Below are 14,481 nucleotides of genomic sequence, written 5' to 3' on the forward strand. Positions count from 1 at the left end.
AATACTCAGTCCTAAATGAGATGTCTCCATCAATTCCCTTTCCTTCGGTTCAGGGAACATTTCAGAAGACAGACAAAAAGATTGTAAGAGCCAGAGGTGATGGAGGACACCAAGAAAACAGGCCTTCTAAACACAGCAGGACCAATGCACATACAAACCCACAGAGACTGGCAATATGCGCAGGGCCTGCTGGAGTCTGCCTTAGATGGGTCCCAGTGCTGAGAGGAGAAATGGACACACGCCTTCATCCCTAACCCAGAAACTATGTCCAATTGATAACCATTGGCAAATGAAAAAGTAGTTTCCTCCAACAGTCTCACTGGGGAAACAAACCACTCTTAAGGAGCCCAGCAATAGACGGCCAACACAAAAAGAGCTCAGAGGTATCTCTGGAGGTTCCTTGCCTCATACTGTTTAGTCAGAGAATTTATTTATTTATTTTTAATTGTATATATGTATGTGTGTGTGTGTGTGTGTGTGTGTGTGTGTGTGTGTGTGTGTGTGTGTGTGTATTCAAGAAAGGGTCACTCTATGTAGCCCTGGCTGTCCTGGAACTCACTCTGTAGACCAGGCCAGCCCTCTAACCCACAGAAATCCACTTGTCTCTGCCTCCTAAGTGCTACGATTAAAGCTTATTTTTATTTTGTTAACCTTACAGGTCCTTTTTTTAAAAAAACATGAATTCACTTTATTGGAGTTCAAAAAATGTCTTTTACTTCATCTGTAAACCTTAAATAACCCACTCTAAAGTGTTGACAGTTGGTTAAACTCAAACACTAGAAACAGTAGAACTGAAACTGAGTTCACTGTGGCCTGTCATTAGTCCTCTGACTGCATTTTACAGGGTCCTCACGTACTTACTACGGCCACAGCAGGGTGCCCGGGGACAAACTCAGTGGTATTCACCCAGTCCTCTGAACCTGCTCCTACAGTTGCAAAGTTTGGGTTTCTTGACTCAGCTTTGCCTGGATTCATTTCCGGACCCGAAATGAGAGACTTGAAGCGGCAAGGGACGGTTTCGCACTCAGATCTGTAGCAGTCACTTCTTCCTGTTCAGTGGCTTGCTGTGTTCCTATCTGCAGCGGTCTCCATAAACACAGTACCCTCTTTGAAAATACTTGCACGCTACACCATATGGACTGTCAGAGAGGTCATGAGAGTATCGACAGTTATCCCCTTCCTTACAAACCCCATGCATAAAATATCTGCAGGTGACCTGTTTCGTCCAGCCGCCGCCGCTGCCGTCGCTGCCGCCGCCCCCTCCGCCGACCCCTGGGGACAGGGCAGCGACTGTGGGGACAGGGGTGAGGGGGGCCGCTGCCACCCACAGCCGCCGCTGCCGCTCCTGCTCCTGATGTTGCCTTACAGACTTTGTGTTTTATGGAATTGCTGTGTGGGTGAACATGTGTGTCTCTGTAACTGTATTTGTTTCTTGTGCTTTTTCTTTGGCTATTTTTCATCTGTTTGTTTTGTCCTGTTCCAACGTGTTTGGTTTTGGTTTATCTTATGCTTATTTTATTATTGTCCTTTAGATGCCTGTTTGTTTTTGAATGAGAGACAGAAAGGAGGTAGATTCAAATGGGAGAGGAGGGGAGGAGAATCTCAGAGGAGTTGAGGGAGGGGAAACTATAATCAGAATGTAATGTATGAAAAAAATCTATTTTCAATAAAAGAAAAATAATAAAACAGAAACTCTAAGCCCTTAAATTCATTAGAACTACAAATTTCAGATAATTCTGAACTCTCTTTTTCCTCAAAAAGAAAAACGGACACACTATTGAACCAGTACACTCAATTCATCAACAATTTAAATTATATGAGAATCTGAGAAAAATGTTCCATAATCCTGAAAAGTATCCATGCCATCAAACAGGACTTGATTACGATGGCACTTCACACTCTTTTCTACTGCTATATTTGTAAAACATAAATTAAAAAAAAAAAAAACGATGAAAATGTGGAGAATCTGGAGCACTTACATGTGCTATTGAAAATATAAAATTATACAGCTACTGTGGAAAAATGTGGTATCCCTAAAAAGCACTGAACCAGAACTATCATTGGATCCAGAAATTCTACTTCTGAGTTATTTCCTGCAAACTGAAAGCCGAGACTCGGTTCGTGGATGTCAGCACCCACAGAGCATCCTCCACAATGACAAAAAGGAGGAAACAACCTAAAACCTAAAATGCCTGTCAACAAGTTAATGAGTAAAGAGCAAAGTCATTGTATTCAGTCTTTAAAAGGAAAGGGATGCTGATACATGCTGCAATATGGACTTGAAAACATCCAGAGTAAAGTCAGATCCAAAGGGACCAGTACTTAATGTTACCTAGTAGGTATAAATTCAGAGAGAAGGTGAAGCTGGGAACAAGACAGAAGAGAGAAAGACGGGGGCGGGGCTACTGCTTAAAGGGTACAGAAAATCTACATGGGACAGTGAAAAGTTCGTGAAATGGACAGGAGTGACGGTTGTACAACACCAACATTGCCACTGAAAGTGTAACCGAACAGTCAAAGGACAACCCCTTCATCATGTGAATGTTACTATTAAATGGCACCTGAATTGACGGATTAACGATTATCTTGTCCACATGTTATACTCTTAGGTGAAGTTCAGGAAAACTAGAACTATTTTGTTAAACAGCTTGGACTAGATTCATGTTGTATCTTTTTCAATTCTACATTAAAAACAAAATATCACTTCTCCTAATTTAAGACACCGATTTCTCTTAGAGGATGTTTCAGGATCACTGCATGGTTTCATGATCTGGGATTAGCCTCTTCCTTCACATATTAAATGTCTAGCAGAATGGGGACCGCACCATGAGAACAAAATCAATCCATCAATGACATAAAAGATTGGCAACTGCAACATTCCTTATCTTGTTGCTTTTGGGTTTTTTTGTTTGTTTGCTTTTCTTTTTTATGCTTGAGTGGTTGTTAAGAATTTAATAGGCTGAGCAGGGGTGGCGCATGCCTTTAATCCCAGCACTGGGGAGGCAGAGCCAGGCGGATCTCTATAAGTTTGAGGCCAGCCTGGTCTACAGAGTGAGATCCAGGACAGGCACCAAAACTACACAGAGAAACCTTTTTATAAAAAACCGAAAGAAAGAAAGAAAGAAAGAAAGAAAGAAAGAAAGAAAGAAAGAAGGAAGGAAGGAAGGAAGGAAGGAAGGAAGGAAGGAAGGAAGGAAGGAAGGAAGGAAGGAAGGAAGGAAATTTTACAATATTGATGGGATGAAGGTTGCTAGGGTAGCATGCTTTTGCCCACTCTGTGTTCTCCTCACATGTAAAACTTGGAGCTGAAAAAGTAGTAGTGAATTCCAGAATTTTGTTGATGTATCAAAACTATTTGATAAAATATTTGGGCTTAAGCAATTATCTCTACCTCTCTCTAAAATTTTATATGGCATTGTGTTTTATTTTCTTTTTCTTTTATTTAATTCATCTATTTATTTTACACCCCAGCCACGCCTCCCCCACCTTCCCCTCCCAGTGACTCTCCCCCATTCCCCCACCCCCCAATCCCTTCTTCTTCCATCTCCATCCAGGAAAGGGCAGATCTCCTATGATCATCAATAAAACACAGCATTGCAGTAAGACTAAGCACCTCCCCATGTAGTAAGGCTGTGTAAGGCAACCCAGTATGAGAAGTAGGGTCTCAAAAGTCAGCAAAAGAGTCAGAGACATCCTTGTTCCTGCTGTTAGTAGTCCCACAAGAGGATCAAGATACATAACCATAACATATATGCATAGTGCCTAGGTCAGTCCCATGAAGGCTCCCTGGTTGTCAGTTCAGTCTCTCTGAGCCCCTATGAGCCCAGGTTAGTTGATTGTGTGAGCCTTCCCATGATGTCCTGGACCCCTCTGGCTCCTACACTCCTTTTTCCTCCTCTACTGGATTCCTGAGCACCACCTAATGTTTGGCTGTGGGTCTCTGAATCTGCCTCCAACAATTGCAGGATGAGTGAGGTAACTCAGACCGATAAAGACAAACATGGTATGTACTTACTTATAAGTGGACATTAGCTGTAAAATAAAGGATAACAACCCACAGACTCAGAGAGACTAAGTAATGAAGAGAGTTCATGGGGGGACACCCAGATCTCCCTGGGAAAGATAAGTAGAAGAGATTTTGTGAGTGGACTGAGGGCAGGAGGGGATGGAAATATGAGCAATCAGGTTGAGGGGGGACAGAGGGGGAAAGTTCTGAAGGGGGCTGCTTGGGTGCTCATTTCAGGGTAGGGTGAATCTCACAGGAATCTGTGGGGAGGACCCCAGCTTAAACCCTACCAATAGTGGATAAGTAGCCTGAACTGGCCATCTCCTGTGACCAGATTGGTTTCTGTTTGTCATCAGAGAAACATCCTGTTATGCCCAGATCACATCCCCAAAGAAGCCATCGGGAGACTTTAGGTACAGAATGCAAAAGCAAGGTTTATTCTAATTAAGTTTACAAGCCTCGGCAGGGGGGCTCGTTCCAAATCTCTAACACCAGCTTGGAGGTTGGAAGGAGCGAGCCCCTTTCTTTGTGAGGCTAGTTCTTAAAGGCACAGACCACATAATTCATTTCCCACAACCCGCCTCCCTTCCTTTGGTTCGTATCAGTTCCCTTTTCATGTTATCTTTATTTCTCGTTTGTTCAGCAACTGTGTCTAGGAGTTTTATGAGCTGTCTCGGGGGTTCGGAGAGTTTGGGATGTTTTATGATCACTTAGCTTCTGTCAGACGGTCGAATATCCTGACTCTGTGTTTTTTTAAGTCCCTGTAGCTGATACAGCCGCCTGGGAAAAAGGGGTCTAAGTTCTTATCTACACTTAGGAATCCTGGTTTAAGCTTCTCTTTGTCTGTAGGGGATAGAGTGGAGGATTTTTACTGAGGTTTCACACATCCCTTGTCTTATTCTCATAAAAACTTTAAGAAAAGTGTGTTGCTCAACAAGTAAGGTGACAATATTTTATTTCCTAGTAATGCTCTTTTCCAAATGTCCACAATCAAGTTCACTTAGCCATACTCTAAATTCACTCAGTTTATAAACACTACAGAACTCTGGTTTTTACAAATGCTTATTTGTGACAGGCTTAAAATATAAAAATATAAAAGGAACTAACAAACTGTTGAAGAAATGGGGAGATAAAGGTATCTGACTAAAGCAAATATATTAAAATGTTAATTGCAAGATCGAGGCAGCAGGTTTATGGGTATTTACAATTCTTCCAATGTCTTTGTATGAAAATGTTTATAAGAAAGTGTTGAGAGAAGGAGGAGAAATCCACTGTCTTAGGGTTTCTATTGCTGTGAATAGACACTATGACCATGGCAACTCTAATAAAAGAAAACATTTAATTGGGAGCTGACTTACACTTCAGAGATTTAGTCCATTGTCATCATGATGGGAAAGCATGGTGGCATGCAAGTAGACATGGGTGCTGGAGAAGTAGCTGAGAGTTCTACATCCAGATCTGAAGGCAGCAGGAAGAGACAATAAACTACTAGGTCTGATTTGAGCTTCTGAATCTCAAAGCCCACTCCAGTGACACACTTTCTCCAATAAGGCCTCCTAAAAGTGCCACTTTCTATGAGCCTGTGAGGACTATTACCAAAAACAATAATAGGTCCAGCCTTTATTGTTTTCTCTCAGGGTCTGTGGAAGAGTCTAACAACCAGCTGAGGATTCTAATCTGGGGAATATTCAATGAATCTAAGCACACAGAGTTCGTTAGTCCATTCATTTTTTTCTTCTAAATCAATTCTATCTACACAGCTTCTTTTCTGTTCTCATACTTAGCTCCTCTCAGTCCCTTCTGCTGTTCGCTCATCATTCTACCTAGTTCTTTCTACCTCTCTCCTTGTCTTTGTTCTTCTCAATCAATTTCCAAGTGCTGTGTGGGAAGCAGTATATATACATATGCAGTAATTCTTTGGCAAAGCAACCGTAGTCTTGAAGTTTTCAGGGTCTCAGAGAGAGCTGATAAGGATCCACAGATAGAGCAATAAATGTCAGCTTCCAATTACAAGCCAAAAGGGGAGTGACTAAAGGGGAGTTCTCTGGTAGCTGACTTCAAGCTCTACTATAGAGCTATAGTAATAAAAACAGCTTGGTATGGGCATAAAATCTGACATGTGGATCAATAGAATTGAATTGAAGACCTGGCAATCCACACACCTATGAACACCTGATTTTTGACAAAGAAACCAAAACTGTACAAAAGAAAAAAGAAAGCATCTTCAACAAATGGTTCTGGCATAACTGGATGTCAACATGTAGAAGATTGCACATAGATTCATATATATCACCATGCACAAAACTCAAGTCCAAATGGATCAAAGACCTCAACATAAATCCAGTTATACTGAACCTGATACAAGAGAAAGTAGGAAGTAACCTTGAACACATTGGCACAGGAGATCACTTCCTAAATATAACACCAGTGGCACAGACAACTGAGAGCAACAATTAATAAGTGGGACCTCCTCAAACTGATAAGCTTTTGTGGGGCAAAATACATGGTCAATAAGATGAAACAACAGCCTACAGGATGGGAAAGGATCTTCACCACACCACATCTGACAGAGGGCTGATCTCCAAAATATATAAAGAATTCAAGAAACTAGAAGTTCTAGTTTCTTGAACTAGATATTAAAATACTGAACAATACATTAAAAAATGGGCTACAGAGCTAAACAGAAATTCTTAACAGAAGAATTTCAAATGGCCAAAAGATACTTAAGGAATTGCTCAACATCTTTAGTCATCAGGAAAATGCAAATCAAATTGACTCTGAGATACCATCTTACACCTGTCAGAATGGCTATGATCAAAATCATTGATGACACTTTATGTTGGAGAAGATGTGGAGCAAGGGGAACACTTCTCCACTGTTGGTGGAATTGCAAACTTGTGCGGCCACTTTGGAAGTCAGTATAGCATTTCTCAGAAAATTGTGGATCAATCTACCTCAAGACCCAGCTACACCACTCCTGGGCATATACCCAAGGAATGCTCAGTCTTACCACAAGGACATTTGCTCAACTATGTTCATAGCAGCATTATTCATAATAGCCAGAACCTGGAAACAACCTAGATGCCCCTCAACTAAAGAATGGATAAAGAATATGGCACAGATACACAATTGAGTACTACTCAGCAGTAAAAAACAATGACTGTAGCGGTAACGCCCACGTTACCAATACCTGTTCACCATGTCTGAGTGAGGGGCTGTAGATTAAAAATAGAGACAAGAGACAGCGCTTTATTTGCCATGGCTGAAATGCCGAATGCCAAATGCCATTTATTAAAGAGGGAGGAAACCTTGAATACAGGCTTATAACACAATAGAGGATCCCTGGAGGGCAGAAGTTCACTGCCTGTTACCGAATGTTCTACATACTTGCATCTAAGTTGTTTACACCAAATGCAGGATACAGGAACAATGAACCTCTGGTGATCTCTCAGGTGATCCTTAGGTGAGAAGGAAACCAGCAGGGAATCTGAATAGGGAGGACATCTGGTCAAGGTCGGCAAGCAAGGCGGCAGCCACTCACAGTTGGGGGCCGGGGCCCACAAATGACATCATGAGGTTTGCAGGCAAATAGACAAAACTAGAAAACATCATCCTGAGTGAGGTAACCCAGACTCAGAAGGACAAACATAGTATGTACTCACTTATAAGTGTGTATTAGATGTAAAGCAAATGATAACCAGACTACAATCCACAGCTCCATAGAAGCAAGCTAACAATGAGGACCCTAAGAGGGACATATGGATTGCCCTGCTAAGGAGAAACAGGTGAGATCTCCATGAGAAAACTGGGGAGCCTTCATCTAGTAATTGATGGAAGCAGATGGAGAGATCCACAACCAAGAGAGAGAAGAGGGATTCTATGAGCAAGGGACATCAAGATCATGATGAGGAAACATACAGAGACAACCAGATCAAACTAGTGGAAACTAATGAACTGTGGACCAATAGCTGAGGAGCCCCCATGAAACTGATCTAGACCCTCTGCATAGGTGAGAGAGTTGTTTAGCTTGAACTGTTTGAGGAGCCCCCTGGCAGTGGGATCAGTATCCATTCCTGGTGCATGATCAGGCTATTTGGAGCCCAGCGCCTATGGCAGGACACCTTACACAGCCTTGCTGTGGTGGGGGGCTTACACCTGCCTGAACTGAATGTACCAGGCTCTGCTGACTCCCCATGGGAGACCTTGCCTTGGAGGAAATGGGAATGGCAGGTGGGTTGAGGTGAAAGGTTTGGGGTAGCAGGAGGGAGGAGAGGGAGATCTGTGGTTGGTATGTAAAATGAATATAAAATTTCTTAATAATAAAAAAGAAGATAAAATGAATTGTTTTCTAATGATACAATGGATGGACACCTTTTACAGACCTGATCTCTCATGGTGTCACTTGTATTTTACTCCTGTTTTGTCACAGAAAAAATTAAAACATTAAAATAGTATTTCATTTATTTAAAAAAAAAGAAATGGGTTAAGTTGCAAGAGCTAGTCAGTAACAAGCCTAAGCTATGGCCAAGCTCTCATAATTAATAATAAGTCTCTGTGTCATTATTGGAGAGCTGGAGGTCCAGACATAAAGATCCAACTACACCCCTTGACACATAATCAATATACTACACATACAGAACAAAGAAAAAATATTAAAAGCTGCAAGGGGAAAATACCAAATAACATATAAAGGCAGTCCTATTAGAATTACACCTGACTTCTCAATGGAGACTCTAAAAGCCAAAAGGGCCTGCATGGATGTTCTAAAAACTCTAAGAGAACACAGATGTCAGTTTAGAATACTATAACCAGCAAAACTTTCCATCACCATAGATTGAGAAATTAAGATATTCCATGATAAAACCAAATTTAAGCAATAGTTTTCTATAAAGCCAACTCTACAGAGGATGCCAGCAGAAAAATTCTAACCTAAGGAAGTCAGCTACAACCATGAAAACACAGGAAATCAATAATCCCAGACCACCAAAACCAAAGGAATACACATACACACACACACACACACCATCACCATCACCATCATCATCATCATCACCATCACCATCACCACTAATAATAACAATAAAATAACAGGAATCAACAAACATTGGTCATTGATATCTCTTAATATCAATGCTCTCAATTCACCAAAAAAAAAGACACAGATTAGCCTGGGGGTCGGGGGAGAGGTGGCATAGGCCTTTAATCCCAGCACTCAGGATGCAGAGGCAGGCAGGCCTCTGTGAGTTCAAGGCAAAGCTGGTTTACAGAGCTAGTTCCAGGACAGCCAAGACTACACAAAGAAACCCTATCTTGAAAATTAAAAAAAGAAAAAGAAAAAAAAAGGACACAGAATAATAGAATGGATATGAAAATAAACCCCATCTGTTTGCTGCATCCAAAAAAACAAAAAACAAAAAAACTTCAACATCATTATAGATATAATAGACAAGATAGATATTACCTCAGGATAAAGGGTTGGGAAAGGATATTCCAAGCAAATGAACATAAGAAACAAGCTGGTGTAACCATTTAAATATCTAACAAAATAAACTTCAAAACAAAACTAATCATCACATATAGGGAAGGCCACTACATACTCATCAAAGGAAAAATCTACCAAGATGACATTTCAATTCTTAAAATCTATTCCCCAAACACAATGATACACATGTTTGTAAAAAATAAAAATAAAAAATACTACTACAGCTTAAATCACATATTAACCCTCATACACTAATAGTGAGAGATTTCAATACCCCACTATCACCAGTATACAAGTCATTCAGACAAAATTAAGCAGAAAAATACAGGAGCTAATAGAAATTATAAACCAAATAAATGGACCTAACAGATATTTACAGAACATTTTACCCAAACACAAAAAATACACATTCTCTGCACCTCATGGAACTTTCACCAAAATCGACAACATACTCAGACAAAAAGCAAATCTCAACAGTTATAAGATGATTGAAATAACTCTCCGCATCCTCTCAGATTACCATGGACAACAACTGGATTTCAACAACAACAGAAAGTTTACAAACTCATGGAAACTGAACAACTCTCTACTAAATGGAAAATGGGTCAAGAGAGAGAGAGAGAGAGAGAGAAGGAGGAGGAGGAGGAGGAGGAGGAGAGGGAGGGAGGGAGGGAGGGAGGGAGGGAGAGAGAGAGAGAGAGAGAGAGAGAGAGAGAGAGAGAGAGAGAGAGAGAAATCAAAAACTTTCTAGAAGTGGATGAAAATGAATACGCATCATACCCAAATTTAAATGACCAAAAGAAAAAAAAAACTGGAGAGATCTCCACTTAATAGTACACCTGAAAGTTCTAGAACAAAAAGGAGAAATCATACCCAAATGGAGTAGACGGCAAGAAATAAACTCAGGACTGAAATCAATTTAAAAAAAAAAAAGACAAAGAGAACAATACAACAAATCAATGAAACAAAGAATTGGTTCTTTGAGAAAATCAGTAAGATCAACAAACCCTTATCCAAATTAATTAAAAGGTGGAGAGAAAATATCCAAATTAACAAAATTAGAAACAAAAACATGAACATAACAACATACACCAAGGAAATCCAGAGAATCATAAGGATATAATTTAAAAACCTATACTCTACCAAATTGGAAAATATGAAAGAAATGGATAATTTTCTCAAAAATTATCTCTTACCAAAGCTAAATCAAGATCAGATGATTAATTTAAACAGATCTCTAATCCCTGGTGAAATAGAAACCATCATTTGGTCTCCCAACCAAAGAAAGCCCAAGGCCAGATGGTTTTAGCACAGAATTCTGCCAGACTTTCAAAAAAGAGTTAATGCCAATACTGCTCAAATTATTCCACAAAATAGAAACAGAAGGAACATTGTCCAATTTGTTTTATGAGCCGACAGTTACCCTAATACCCAAACCACATAAAGACCCAACAAAGAGGGGCTGGAGAGATGGCTCAGAGGTTAAGAGCACCGACTGCTCTTCCAGAGGTCATGAGTTCAATTCCCAGCAACCACATGGTGGCTCACAACCATCTGTAATGAGATCTGGCGCCCTCTTCTGTATACATAATAAATAAATAAATCTTTAAAAAAAAAAAGACCCAACAAAGAGAAAGAATTACAGACCAATTTCCCTTATGAACATATATGCAAAAATACTCAATAAAATACCTGCAAGCCAAATCCCAAAAGATTGTCCATCTTATCACCAAACAAAGCTTCCAGTACTGGGACTGGATTTTATCCCATTAAGTTGTTGGCCAAAAGTGTCCCATAGAAATCCTCAAACAACCCAGGCTATTGCCAAGTCAATAGGTAGCTCTCCACAAAATGACAACAAAGCCCCATTGCTAAAGACAACATCCACAAAACTCATTGAATATGGAGAGGTCAAGCTGGTAACTACATAGAACCTTCACCACCATGTTCTAGTGTCTATAACACAGGAAGGAGAATCAAAAGAGAAAAGCAAACACCATCCTAACCACAAAATCTTTGACCTACGATCTGTCCTTCCTGCAAGAAGAGGAAACTTTGTGGGAGTAACCAACCAATATCTGATTTGACTTAAGGCCCACTCCATGAGAGGGAACCCATACCAAATGCTGCTTGGGTGGCCAAGAATCAGAGTCTAGAAAGCCCAGAGACCTATGGTAAAAACCAAATTCTACTGGTCTATCAAAAAAAGTAACAATAAAATGACTCCTAAGGATATTCTTCTGTACTCATAGATATGCAGTTTATTCAGCCATCATCAAAGAGGCTTCCCCTGCATCAGATGAGAACAAATACAGAGACCCACAGCACAGCCAGACATAATGCAGAGAAAAACCTTGGAACACACAGCTCTAATTGAGATGCCTCCATCAAATCCTTCTCCTCACAGCTCAGGGAACTCTGTGAAAGGAGTGGAAGGAGTTGGGGGAGACAAAGGGGATAAAGGACACCAGGAGACCATGGCCCACTGAATCAACTAAGCTGGTCTCACATGAACTCCCAGAGACTAAAGTTGCAAGCACATGGGTCTGCACCAGGTCCTCTGCACATATACTATAGCTTTCAGTTAGTACTTTTATGGGACACCTGAACATGTAAATGAGTGAGTCTCTGGTTCTTGTGCATTTTCTTGGGGCACTTTTCTTTTTTATTGGCTTGTCTTGTCCAACTTTGATATTATAGTTTTTATCTTATTTTATTTTGTCGGATTTGGTTGCTATCTCTTAAAAGCCTGTTCTTTTCAAATGAGAGACAGAAGGAGAGAAGATCTGGTGGGAAAGTAGGTGGGGAGGAACTGGGAGGAGTAGAGGGAAGGGAAACTGTAAAGGAACAAAAAAGAAAAAAAAGAAATTTAAAAAATAAATCAACAACTATCAAACTCAGGCTGTAAAACAGAGATGTTCACCATGCTCAAATACAGATACCGTGCTTAAACACTTGACCAGGGAACAGAAACAAAGAGAAACACCAAACAGATTTTCCAAAGCAGAAAAATGCCAACACAAATGATGACATCAATGAATAAATTTAATTGCAACTTACACAGGAATAAAAAAAAAACTGGCAGGGAAAGAACTGATTCCCAAGTCCCAAGAATTGTCTTCTGACCTCACATGTCTATTCATCGTTATGTGTGCTATGGTACATGAGGCCTGCACTTGCTCCTACATACACATAGATAAACACATTTTAAAACATGTTAACAGAGGAAAGTATGTAGAGTGAAGTGTGGAGAGACAAAATATAGAAAACAAGGAAGAGTGAAAATTAAGAATATAGAGAAATGGTGAAGAGACAGTGACTAGCAACTGTGTTAAACTAGAGGATAAAACCAACCCATGGGTGTAACAAACCCAAACAGAGAACAAACAAACCTACCAGCAAATCCAACACAATATACCTGTAAAAAACAAAAGATAAAAGGGGAAAAATTGAAATAAGCCATCACCTTCAATGGTTAAAGGACCAATGGCATAATGCAGAAATACATGAAATCTTGAGGAAGACGAGCTAAAATACTTTTAGAACATCACATTGTAAAAAACCAAGACTGCACACATTTTCCTTTCTCTCACATTGCTGGGGGAAACAGTGCATAAAGAGACTTGGGAAGGGCTGACTACACTGACTACCTCCAGTGTCAGAGGCCTTTAGGAGATTAACACTGGAACTCATTGTATTAACCTCCCTTCTATAAAACTGGTTCTGAAGAGAGCATGGGATGCAATAATCATGATTCAAAGCAAAGTTACAGGGACATAGCTCAGGGGCACAGCTTAGTATGAGTGAGGCTCTGGGTTCAAATCCCAGCACCATAAAAAGTTATAATCCTAAAAATATATGTCAAGAATGTTCCCAGGTTCTAAAGTGATCATGACTTAAAAAGCAAAACCAGAGGAAACAGAGACCTGTTTTGTTTACTAGAGATGAAATTAATATGCAGTTTATATTTGTTGTTTTAAGATGTATAAAGACAGTATCTTGGTGTTTCTTTCTAGTTTGTGCTGAAAATCAGAAAATAACAAAGCACAGTACATTGACAGATGTGGCCCCCTAGTGGATGTTCAGTAGATGGGACCTTCATTATCCATTCATCTGATTATTCCAGACCACTGGACTGCAAAGTTCATAGTGAGAAATATTTACTGAAGGGTTCTGGGATGTAACTCAGTGGCACAGCACTATGTATGTGTGAAGGTCCTCAGCTTAGTTCCCAGCACTGGGGGGGGGGGTGTTAATATTTCCTGATGAACCAATGTTATAAAGTTAATAATGACCCAGAGCTTTCTGTATGTTCAACATCAGCTGCGACCTCTGCCTCCTTTCTCAGTCTTTCAGTGAAGGCATGTGAGCAAACTGAAATCACAATTCTAACAAAGAATACTATAAGACTTTCTGGTGTTGACAAAAAGGATGTCTATGAATCAAAGCAAGGGTTCTCAACCTGTGGGTTGCGACCCCTAAGGGGTCTCCTAAGACCATGAGAAAATAAATATTTCCATTGGTCTTAGAAATTGAGGTGCCACTCCTCTATTTGTCTCCAGGCAGGCCTACCCACATTTAGATATGCCCACATACAAGTACTCTGAGTGATGACATCATCATGCCAAACACATCACATATACCCCCAACAAATATGTGACAGGGCTGGCACCATAATTTACTTATGTAGACCAGTCTACATGTGTAGAGAGCAGCAGCTATGTTGAAAGCAGCAGTATTGGAGGTAAAACAACATTTCATGAACTATAATTACTGGGTAAATGCAAAACCATGTACTATAAAATCATCAAGTGGTACAAAATAAATATCTGTACCATGGGAACTTAATCTGGATGCTGATCGGTCTTTTATAGTCAGTCAGCTGTTGTTGATGTGAGTACTGCCCCCTTGTGGTATTAACAGGTATGAAGAAAAAACACAATGGTAAATCATAGGAAACTTTAATGAACTGTATTGACTGAACTATACCATG

At 40.2% G+C, this 14,481-nt stretch overlaps 1 pseudogene; it reads right to left on the minus strand.

The window, feature by feature from the left end:
• Positions 1-692: 692 nt before the first annotated feature.
• On the minus strand, positions 693-1,329 carry LOC143273153 (E3 ubiquitin-protein ligase makorin-1 pseudogene; annotated as a pseudogene).
• Positions 1,330-14,481: the final 13,152 nt, after the last annotated feature.

This window comes from Peromyscus maniculatus, chromosome 5 (genome assembly GCF_049852395.1).
Source record: "Peromyscus maniculatus bairdii isolate BWxNUB_F1_BW_parent chromosome 5, HU_Pman_BW_mat_3.1, whole genome shotgun sequence".
Taxonomy (NCBI): Eukaryota; Metazoa; Chordata; class Mammalia; order Rodentia; family Cricetidae; genus Peromyscus; species Peromyscus maniculatus.